A 12,460-nucleotide genomic window follows, 5' to 3' on the forward strand; every position below is an offset into this window, starting at 1 on the left:
GGCTTTTTATCACAGGAGAAGAAATCAGCCCTCCACAACCTGAGCTGCGGAAAAAGATTTTTTTTTTTTTAGGAGATATTTATTAAGATTTTCCATTTTCTACAAACCAAGAAAAATATTTTTTTGAAAAAATCCCTGAGGCCCGGGATCACAATTTCCGCAAAAATCTCAATTTCTCCAATTCACTCAAAAATGGTGCCAATCAGTTGCAAATGCTCCCCTGAAAGGTTTGGCGGTCGAAACAGAAGTCTTTTTATCACAGGACAAGAAATCAGCCCTCCACAACTTGACCTGCGGAAAAAGATTTTTTTGAAAAAATCCCTATGGCCCGGGGTCACAATTTCCGCAAAAATCTCAATTTCTCCAATTAACTCAAAAATGGTGTTAAATGTTTGTAAATGATCGCCTGAAAGGTTTGGCTGTCGAAACAGAACGCTTTTTTTTATCACCGGAGATGAAATCAACCCTCCATAACTTCACCTGCTGAAAAAGATTTTTTTCATAAAATCGCTTAAGCCCCGGGGACATAATCTCAGCAGAAATCTGACGTTCTCCAATTCACTAAAAAATGGTGCCAATCGGTTGCAAATGCTCCCCTGAAAGGTTTGGCGGTCGAAACAGAAAGCTTTTTATTACAGGACAATAAATCAGCCCTCCACAACTTGACCTGCGGAAGAAGATTTTTTTGAAAAAATCCCTAAGCCCCGGGGTAACAATTTCCGCAAAAATCTCAAGTTCTACAATTCTAAAATGGTGCCAAACAGTTGCAAATGCTCCCCTGAAAGGTTTGGCGGTCGAAACAGAAGGCTTTTTAATCACAGGAGAAGAAATCAGCCCTCCACAACTTGACCTGCGGAAAAAGATTTTTTTGAAAAAATCCCTTAGCCCCGGGGTCACAATTTCAGAAAAAGTCTGACGTTCTACAAATCACTCCAGGATGGTGCCAAATGGTTGCAAATGCTCCCCTGAAAGGTTTGAAACAGAAAGCTTTTTATCACAGGACAAAAAATCAGCCCTCCACAACCTGACCAGCGGAATTTTTTTTTTTTTGAAAAAATCCATTAGCCCCGTGGTCTAAATTTCCGCAAAAATCTCAATTTCTCCAATTCACTCAAAAATGGTGCCAAATGGTTGGAAATGCTCCCCTGAAAGGTTTGGCGGTCGAAACAGAAGGCTTCTTATCACAGGAAAAGAATTCAGACCTCCAGAACTTCACCTGCGGAAAAAGGATTTTTTTGAAAAAATCCCTAAACCCCAAGGTCACAATTTCAGAAAAGGTCTGACATTCTCCAATTCACTCTAAAATGGTGCCAATCGGTTGCAAATGCTCCCCTGACAGGTTTGGCGGTCGAAACAGAAGGCTTTTTATCACAGGAGAAGTAATCAGCCCTCCACAACTTGAGCTGCGGAAAAAGATTTTTTTGAAAAAATCCCTAAGCCCCAGGGTCACACTTTCCGCAAAAATCTCAATTTCTCCAATTCACTCAAAAATGGCGCCAATCGGTTGCAAATGCTCCCCTGAAAGGTTTGACGGTCGAAACAGAAGGCTTTTTATCACAGTACAAGAAATCACCCCTCCACAAATTGACCTGCGGAAAAAGATTTTTTTGTAAAGATCCCTTAGCCCCGGGGTCACAATTGCAGCAAAAATCTCAATTTCTCCAATTCACTCAAAAATGGTGCCAATCGGTTGCAAATGCTCCCCTGAAAGCTTTGAGACAGAAGGCTTTTTATCACAGGACAATAAATCAGCCCTCCACAACTTGACCTGCGGAAAAAGATTTTTTTGAAAAAATCCCTAAGCCCCGGGGTCACAATTTCATCAAAAATCTGACTTTCGGCAATTCACACAAAAATGGTGCCAAACGGTTGCAAATGCTCCCCTGAAAGGTTTGGCAGTCGAAACAGAAGGCTTTTTATCACAGGACAAGAAATCAGCCCTCGACAACTTAACCGGCAGAAAAAGATTTTTTTGAAAAAATCCCTAAGCCCCGAGGTCACAATTTCAGCAAAAATCTGACATTCGGCAATTCACTCAAAAATGGTTCCAATTGGTTGCAAATGCTCCCCTGAAAGGTTTGGCGGTCAAAACAGAAGGCTTTTTATCACAGTAGAAGAAATAAGCCCTCGACAACTTAACCGGCAGAAAAAGATTTTTTTGAAAAAATCCCTAAGCCCCGAGGTCACAATTTCAGCAAAAATTTGACGTTCTCCAACTGTGTCAAAAATGGTGCCAAACGGTTGCAAATGCTCCCCTGAAAGGTTTGGCGGTCGAAACAGAAGGCTTTATATCACAGGACAAGAAATCAGCCCTCGACAACTTAACCGGCAGAAAAAGATTTTTTTGAAAAAATCCCTAAGCCCCCAGGTCACAATTTCAGCAAAAATCTGACGTTCTCCAATTGACTCAAAAATGGTGCCAATTGGTTGCAAATGCTCCCCTGAAATTTTTGGTGGTCGAAACAGAAGGCTTTTTATGACAGGACAAGAAATCAGCCCTCCACAACTTGACCTGCGAAAAAAGATTTTTTTGAAAAAATCCCTAAGCCCCGGGGTCACAATTTCATCAAAAATCTGACTTTCGGCAATTCACTCAAAAATGGTGCCAAACGTTTGCAAATGCTCCCCTGAAAGGTTTGGCGGTCGAAACAGAAGGCTTTATATCACAGGACAAGAAATCAGCCCTTGACAACTTCACCGGCAGAAAAAGATTTTTTGAAAAAATCCCTAAGCCCCGCGGTCACAATTTCATCAAAATTCTGACTTTTGGCAATTCACTCAAAAATGGTGCCAAAGTATTGCAAATGCTCCCCTGAAAGGTTTGGCGGTCGAAACAGAAGTCTTTTTATCACAGGACAAGAAATCAGCCCTCCACAACTTGACCTGCGGAAAAAGATTTTTTTGAAAAAATCCCTATGGCCCGGGGTCACAATTTCCGCAAAAATCTCAATTTCTCCAATTAACTCAAAAATGGTGTTAAATGTTTGTAAATGATCGCCTGAAAGGTTTGGCTGTCGAAACAGAACGCTTTTTTTTATCACCGGAGATGGAATCAACCCTCCATAACTTCACCTGCTGAAAAAGATTTTTTTCATAAAATCGCTTAAGCCCCGGGGACATAATCTCAGCAGAAATCTGACGTTCTCCAATTCACTAAAAAATGGTGCCAATCGGTTGCAAATGCTCCCCTGAAAGGTTTGGCGGTCGAAACAGAAAGCTTTTTATTACAGGACAATAAATCAGCCCTCCACAACTTGACCTGCGGAAGAAGATTTTTTTGAAAAAATCCCTAAGCCCCGGGGTAACAATTTCCGCAAAAATCTCAAGTTCTACAATTCTAAAATGGTGCCAAACAGTTGCAAATGCTCCCCTGAAAGGTTTGGCGGTCGAAACAGAAGGCTTTTTAATCACAGGAGAAGAAATCAGCCCTCCACAACTTGACCTGCGGAAAAAGATTTTTTTGAAAAAATCCCTTAGCCCCGGGGTCACAATTTCAGAAAAAGTCTGACGTTCTACAAATCACTCCAGGATGGTGCCAAATGGTTGCAAATGCTCCCCTGAAAGGTTTGAAACAGAAAGCTTTTTATCACAGGACAAAAAATCAGCCCTCCACAACCTGACCAGCGGAATTTTTTTTTTTTTGAAAAAATCCATTAGCCCCGTGGTCTAAATTTCCGCAAAAATCTCAATTTCTCCAATTCACTCAAAAATGGTGCCAAATGGTTGGAAATGCTCCCCTGAAAGGTTTGGCGGTCGAAACAGAAGGCTTCTTATCACAGGAAAAGAATTCAGACCTCCAGAACTTCACCTGCGGAAAAAGGATTTTTTTGAAAAAATCCCTAAACCCCAAGGTCACAATTTCAGAAAAGGTCTGACATTCTCCAATTCACTCTAAAATGGTGCCAATCGGTTGCAAATGCTCCCCTGACAGGTTTGGCGGTCGAAACAGAAGGCTTTTTATCACAGGAGAAGTAATCAGCCCTCCACAACTTGAGCTGCGGAAAAAGATTTTTTTGAAAAAATCCCTAAGCCCCAGGGTCACACTTTCCGCAAAAATCTCAATTTCTCCAATTCACTCAAAAATGGCGCCAATCGGTTGCAAATGCTCCCCTGAAAGGTTTGACGGTCGAAACAGAAGGCTTTTTATCACAGTACAAGAAATCACCCCTCCACAAATTGACCTGCGGAAAAAGATTTTTTTGTAAAGATCCCTTAGCCCCGGGGTCACAATTGCAGCAAAAATCTCAATTTCTCCAATTCACTCAAAAATGGTGCCAATCGGTTGCAAATGCTCCCCTGAAAGCTTTGAAACAGAAGGCTTTTTATCACAGGACAAGAAATCAGCCCTCGACAACTTAACCGGCAGAAAAAGATTTTTTTGAAAAAATCCCTAAGCCCCGAGGTCACAATTTCAGCAAAAATCTGACATTCGGCAATTCACTCAAAAATGGTTCCAATTGGTTGCAAATGCTCCCCTGAAAGGTTTGGCGGTCAAAACAGAAGGCTTTTTATCACAGTAGAAGAAATAAGCCCTCGACAACTTAACCGGCAGAAAAAGATTTTTTTGAAAAAATCCCTAAGCCCCGAGGTCACAATTTCAGCAAAAATTTGACGTTCTCCAACTGTGTCAAAAATGGTGCCAAACGGTTGCAAATGCTCCCCTGAAAGGTTTGGCGGTCGAAACAGAAGGCTTTATATCACAGGACAAGAAATCAGCCCTCGACAACTTAACCGGCAGAAAAAGATTTTTTTGAAAAAATCCCTAAGCCCCCAGGTCACAATTTCAGCAAAAATCTGACGTTCTCCAATTGACTAAAAAATGGTGCCAATTGGTTGCAAATGCTCCCCTGAAATTTTTGGTGGTCGAAACAGAAGGCTTTTTATGACAGGACAAGAAATCAGCCCTCCACAACTTGACCTGCGAAAAAAGATTTTTTTGAAAAAATCCCTAAGCCCCGGGGTCACAATTTCATCAAAAATCTGACTTTCGGCAATTCACTCAAAAATGGTGCCAAACGTTTGCAAATGCTCCCCTGAAAGGTTTGGCGGTCGAAACAGAAGGCTTTATATCACAGGACAAGAAATCAGCCCTCGACAACTTCACCGGCAGAAAAAGATTTTTTTGAAAAAATCCCTAAGCCCCGAGGTCACAATTTTAGCAAAAATCTGACGTTCGGCAATTCACTCAAAAATGGTGCCAAACGGTTACATATGCTCCACTGAAAGGTTTGGCGGTCGAAACTGAAGGCTTTCTTTCACAGGAAAAGAAATCATCTCTCCACAAGTTAACCGGCAGATTTTTTTTTTTTTGAAAAAATCCCTAAGCCACGGGGTCATAATTTCATAAAAAGTATGACTTTCGGCAATTCACTCAAAAATGGTGCCAAAGTGTTGCAAATTCTTCCCTGAAAGGTTTGGGGGTCGAAACAGAAGGTTTTTTATCACAGGAAAAGAAATCAGCCCTCGACAACTTAACCGTCAGAAAAGATTTTTTTGAAAAAATCCCTAAGCCCCGGGGTCAGAATTTCAACGAAATTCTTACTTTCGGCAATTCACTCAAAAATAGTGCCAAACGGTTGCAAATGCTCCCCTGAAAGTTTTGGCGGTCAAAACAGAAGGGTTTTTTATCACAGGACAAGAAATCAGCCCTCCACAACTTGACCTGTGAAAAAAGATTTTATTAAAAAAATCCCTAAGCCTCGGGGTCACAATTTCATCAAAAAGTCTGACGTTCTCCAATGCACTTAAAAATGGTGCCAATCGGTTGCAAATGCTCCCCTGAAAGTTTTGGCGGTCAAAACAGAAGTCTTTTAATCGCAGGAGAAGAAATCAGCCCTCCACAACCTGATTTGCGGAAAAAGATTTTTTTGAAAAAATCCCTAAGCCTCGGGGTCACAATTTCAGAAAAAGTCTGACGTTCTCCAATGCACTTAAAAATGGTGCCAATCGGTTGCAAATGCTCCACTGAAAGGTTTGGCGGTCAAAACAGAAGTCTTTTAATCGCAGGAGAAGAAATCAGCCCTCCACAACCTGACTTGCGGAAAAAGATTTTTTTGAAAAAATCCCTAAGCCCCGGGGTCACAATTTCATTGAAATTCTGACTTTCGGCAATTCACTCAAAAATGGTGCCAAACGGTTGCAAATGCTCCCCTGAAAGGTTTGGCGGTCGAAACAGAAGGCTTTTTTTCACAGGACAAGAAATCAGCCCTCGACAACTTAACTGGCAGAAAAAGATTTTTTTGAAAAAATCCCTAAGCCCCGAGGTCACAATTTCATCAAAAATCTGACTTTCGGCAATTCACTCAAAAATGGTGCCAAACTGTTGCAAATGCTCCCCTGAAAGGTTTGGCGGTCGAAACAGAAGGCTTTTTATCACAGGACAAGAAATCAGCCCTCCACAACTTAACCGGCAGAAAAAGATTTTTTTGAAAAAATCCCTAAGCCCCGGGGTCACAATTTCATCAAAAGTATGACTTTCGGCAATTCACTCAAAAATGGTGCCAAACGGTTGCAAATGCTCCCTTGAAAGGTTTGGCGGTCGAAACAGAAGGCTTTTTATCACAGCATAAGAAATCAGCCCTCGACAACTTAACCGGCAGAAAAAGATTTTTTTGAAAAAATCCCTAAGCCCCGGGGTCACAATTTCATCGAAATTCTGACTTTCGGCAATTCAATCAAAAATGGTGCCAAACGGTTGCAAATGCTCCACTGAAAGGTTTGGCGGTCGAAACTGAAGGCTTTCTTTCACAGGAAAAGAAATCATCTCTCCACAAGTTAACCGGCAGATTTTTTTTTTTTTTTGAAAAAATCCCTAAGCCACGGGGTCATAATTTCATAAAAAGTATGACTTTCGGCAATTCACTCAAAAATGGTGCCAAAGTGTTGCAAATTCCTCCCTGAAAGGTTTGGGGGTCGAAACAGAAGGTTTTTTATCACAGGAAAAGAAATCAGCCCTCGACAACTTAACCGTCAGAAAAGATTTTTTTGAAAAAATCCCTAAGCCCCGGGGTCAGAATTTCAGCGAAATTCTGACTTTCGGCAATTCAATCAAAAATGGTGCCAAACGGTTTTAAATGCTTCCCTGAAAGGTTTGGCGGTCGAAACAGAAGGATTTTTTATCACAGGACAAGAAATCAGACCTCCACAACTTGACCTGCGAAAAAAGATTTTTTTGAAAAAATCCCTAAGCCTCGGGGTCACAATTTGATTGAAAATCTGACGTTCTCCAACTGAGTCAAAAATTGTGCCAAACGGTTGCAATTGCTCCCCTGAAAGGTTTGGCGGTCGAAACAGAAGGCTTTATATCACAGGACAAGAAATCAGCCCTCGACAACTTAACCGGCAGAAAAAGATTTTTTGAAAAAATCCCTAAGCCCCGGGGTCATAATTTCATCAAAAATCTGACTTTCGGCAATTCACACAAAAATGGTGCCAAACGGTTGCAAATGCTCCCCTGAAAGGTTTGGCGGTCGAAACAGAAGGCTTTATATCACAGGACAAGAAATCAGCCCTCGACAACTTAACCGGCAGAAAAAGATTTTTTTGAAAAAATCCCTAAGCCCCGAGGTCACAATTTCAGCAAAAATCTGACTTTCGGCAATTCACTCAAAAATCGTTCCAATTGGTTGCAAATGCTCCCTTGAAAGGTTTGGCGGTCGAAACAGAAGGCTTTTTATCACAGTAGAACAGGGGTGTCAAACTCAAATTCATCGGGGGCCGCATCAGCAGTTTGGTCACCCTCAAAGGGCCGGTTGTATATTGCCAAACACTGTTTATTACACATATGGCAAACACAAGGCATTAACTTTTTTTTAACTTTTCTGACTAGATGGCTGACATCGTTTTCCTGAGGTCAGTCCATCGATGTCTGGCGTTAGGTCTTGTGCTGTAGCAATCCGCAAAACAGCATGGAGGTTATCATCAGTGATGCGTGATCTGAGCTTGGTCTTGTTCAGATTCATGACTGAAAACATCTGTTCACATAGATAGGTGCTCCCAAACATGGACAGAACACGTGCAGCTTGAAGTCGGAGCTGTGGCATCAAAGCAGGGGGGAGGAGACGGTAAAAGTCGTCGACTGTCACATCCTGGAACTTCACTTTCAGGCTGCTGTTGCACTGAAGTTCTATTAATTCCATTTGAAGGTGATGTGGTGCACTGTCAACATCGATGTTGAAGGGATTGGCAAAGCTGGTAAAGGTTAAGTTTTGTTTTTTAAAGTCAGAAAAGCGTCGATTGAATTCATCAATCAGCCGATTCACTTTGGTACCCAATCGAGCACATGAAAAAGTACCTGGGAATGAGGTTGAGATGCTCTGGCAGATAGGAAAGTGGGCAAGACTGTCTTTTTCAAGCTGTGACTTCCATAGGCGCAGTTTCTCCTGGAAAGCTGTTATTGCCTCATACATTGAGGTTATGACTTGTTTGCGGCCCTGCAGCCTCAGATTCAGTTGGGCGAGATGCTCTGTTATGTCACACAACATGGCAAAATCGCACAGCCAGTTTGGATCTGACAGTTCTGACAAGGGCTTCCCTTTACTTTGCATAAAAAGAGTAATTTCTTCCAAAAGCTCAAAAAATCTCTTGAGAACTGTGCTCCTACTCAGCCACCTTATTTCTGTATGGTATGGCACATCTGTATGTTCCATGTCCACCTCCTTCAAAAATTGTTGGAACTGACGATGATTCAGACCCCGTGCACGTAGAAAATTCACTGTTTTTGTGACTGTGGACATTATGTTATCCAGTTGCAGAACCTTGCCACACAGAGCTTCTTGGTGGATAATGCAGTGATAAGTTATCAGCGGCGTGTGGCAATTACTTTTTTTCATTCTCTCTTTTAACAGTCCAACCAAGCCATTTCTCTCCCCACACATTGCTGGAGCGCCATCAGTAGTAAGTCCCACCAACTTTTCCCAAGGTAATTTCATTTTATTTACGGATTCCTCCACTGCATTGAAGATGTCCCTCCCAGTTGTTGTCCCATACATGGCGACCACATCCAAGAGCTCCTCACTGACCGACAAGTCTTCCTTCACACCTCTTACAAAAATAGCTAGATGAGCTGTATCAGTATTATCAGTGCTTTCATCAACAGCTAATGAAAATGCCAGATAACTGCATGCCTCTTCAGCCAACTTTGTTTTAAGATTACAGGCTAGGTCCCTGACTCGGTCTGTGATGGTGTTTCTTGACAAGCTGACATTGTTAAAAGCCTGTCTCTGCTCAGGGCACACCTGTTCACATACCTTCAGCATACACTGCTTTACAAATGCACCTTCTGAAAAGCACTTTGAAGCTCGCGCAATTTCTTCAGCCACAAGATAGCTGGCTTTCACTGCTGCATCATTTTTTGCTGTCATTTTTGCAAAAATATTCCGTTGCGAATACAGGCTACCTTTTAATTCTTGGACCTTTTGTTGCTTTTCCTGGTGGCTAAGGTTAGCAAATTTGGCTCCATGTTTGGTCTCAAAGTGCCGGCGTAAATTGTATTCCTTCATCACTGCCACTGCCTCATAGCAAATAAGACATACCGGCTTGTCTCCATTAATCACAAACATGTATTCGCTTTCCCATCTCTCCTGAAATTGCCTTCCCTCTGCATCAACTTTTCTTTTCTTGGACATTTTTGGGTTATTTGATTGTAGTTTATGGTCCCTATACCACTGTAAAGGGACATGGAAGTGGTCAGTATATCCAAAGTTTACCGCTCAGACTTTTAAGCAGAATAATAAGCAGACCCTCCCTAATAAGCCACATGACTTGTGTTTGACACCCGTGCCTTAGGTATTGTTGCTTCAGGGAATTATACACGGCTTTATACACGGGAATTATACACGGTTGGATGGCGGCTAACAGATTGAGGTTGAATCCTGACAAGACAGAAGTACTGTTTTGGGGGGACAGGAGGTGGGCAGGAGTGGAGGATTCCCTGGTCCTGAATGGGGTAACTGTGCCCCTGAAGGACCAGGTGCGCAGCCTGGGAGTCATTTTGGACTTACAGCTGTCCATGGAGGCACAGGTCAAATCTGTATCCAGGGCAGCTGTTTACCAGCTCCATCTGGTACGCAGGCTGAGACCCTATCTGCCTGCGGACTGTCTTGCCAGAGTGGTGCATGCTCTGGTTATCTCCCGCTTGGATTACTGCAATGTGCTCTACGTGGGGCTACCTTTGAAGGTGACCCAGAAACTACAACTAATCCAGAATGCTGCAGCTAGACTGGTGACTGGGAGCGGCCGCAGAGACCACATAACACCGGTCTTGAAAGACCTACATTGGCTCCCAGTACGTTTCCGAGCACAATTCAAAGTGTTGGTGCTGACCTTTAAAGCCCTAAACGGCCCTGGTCCAGTATATCTGAAGGAGCGTCTCCACCCCCATCATTCTACCTGGACACTGAGGTCCAGCACTGAGGGCCTTCTGGCGGTTCCCTCATTGCGAGAAGCAAAGCTACAGGGAACCAGGCAGAGGGCCTTCTCGGTAGTGGCGCCCGCCCTGTGGAACGCCCTTCCAGCAGATGTCAAAGCGATAAACAACTACCTGACATTCAGAAGACATCTGAAGGCAGCCCTGTTTAGGGAAGCTTTTAATGTTTGATGTATTTTAATATTCTTTTGGAAGCCGCCCAGAGTGGCTGGGGAAGCCCAGCCAGATGGGCGGGGTATAAATTATTATTATTATTATTATTATTATTATTATTATTATTATTATTAATCCCGTGAGTCCTGTATCTAGCAGTATTTTGCTTTTGTCTTCCCAGTACCCACATGCATCACGCCAATTTTATTCCAGGCAGTAAGTACTGGTACCTTACTCAAGACTGGTTAACGTGCTGTAACTACCAAAGCCTGATTTCCAATACGTGCTTTCGCGTGTGTGGGTGGCATTTTAATCTGCATTAGTGACTGACAAGGTGAAACTGGAGCAGGGTAGTGATTCTAAATCACCACCGCATTCAGAATAAAGGTTTGCCATCGACTGGTGTATTTGTCTCATCAGTATTGTAACAATTCGATTCGGACCATTGGTCCATCTAGCCCGGCACTGCCAGGCACTGACTAGCAGCGGCTCTGCAAGGGTTAAGGCAAGAGTCTTTCCCAGCCATATCTGGCGACAGTGAGGGTTCAGTACGGCTGACTAGCAGCGGCTCTGCAAGGGTTAAGGCAAGAGTCTTTCCCGCGCTAAACAGCCTCTCCCCAGCGAGGGGTTGCTCGCAGAGCACAAATGGTCACGTTCAGACCAATCCACAAACTCCTTATGTTGCGTTAGCGGCTGATGTGGCTCGGTAGCCTGCAAATAGTTTAAACTGCCACTTCTTGAACAATAGACCCTGCGACAGGAGTAACCACTCTATTATGTCGACAAGCAAGGTCGAAGTTCCACTGGGATTTATTTAAGTGTTTGCTCCGGAGGAAGCGGTTTGCGGATCGTGGCCCTAATGCAATTCCCAGCTAGTTTCCCCATCCCAATTTAATTATCCTTATGGGATTTTTATGATTACCAGGAGCTTTCCTCGCCTTGCAACTGCCTCTCTGCAAAAAGTGAACACGTGCCTTGGGAGGAACGAGACTTCTTTAGAAACCAGCACGCTTTTTCGTGTGGTTGCTGCTGGTGCCAACCGGGGAGGCGCGGAGAGAGGAACCTATAACTTGATATAGGTTTTCGGAGAACTGCTTTTCGGAGAAAGCTCTGCAGAGCGAGCCGCTAAGCAGGCGTGAATCCGGCGCTCTGATCCCCCGAGCTCGGCTGGCGCGCCAAAACTCCACCGCCCGAAAAGGGAAAGTCCTCTGTCGCCTCGCCATTGGCTAGCAGGAATGGTCGTGGCTTGCTATTGGGCAGCGTGGAGGGGAGAGCCCTCCTTTAGGAACGTACTTTGGCTTGTCTGGCATTTTTCTCTCCTGGGGGGGGGGGGAGAAAGAGGTGGGACGGCGCGTGCCTCCTTTCCCGCTTTGCTGCTTGTGCGGAGGGAAAGCCCAGCCTTGTTTGCACAACCTCGAGCCAGTCAGTCACGTAAAAGCATCTGCCCGCCCCCGCCCCCGGGGCCGTCCTCCTTTTCTCTGAATGTGCGGTGCTGCCACCCCGCCTCCCCGCCCCGGTCTTTCCCTCAATGAATACACACAAGCTTTCTCCTTAAAAAAAAAAAGCGCTGGCAGCCGGCAGCGGCTACGCGGGCCGCATGAGGAGGTCTGCCGGGCCGGATTTGGCCCGCGGGCCTTGAGTCTGACACCCGTGCAGTAGAAGAAATAAGCCCTCGACAACTTACCCGGCAGAAACAGATTTTTTTGAAAAAATAGCTTAGCCCCGAGGTCACAATTTCAGCAAAAATCTGACGTTCTCCAACTGAGTCAAAAATGGTGCCAAACGGTTGCACATGCTCCCCTGAAAGGTTTGGCAGTCGAAACAGAAGGTTTTTTATCACAGAACAAGAAATTAGACCTCCGCAACTTGACCTGCGAAAAA

This window comes from Podarcis filfolensis (assembly GCF_964270895.1).
Source record: "Podarcis filfolensis genome assembly, chromosome: 9".
Lineage (NCBI taxonomy): Eukaryota > Metazoa > Chordata > Lepidosauria > Squamata > Lacertidae > Podarcis > Podarcis filfolensis.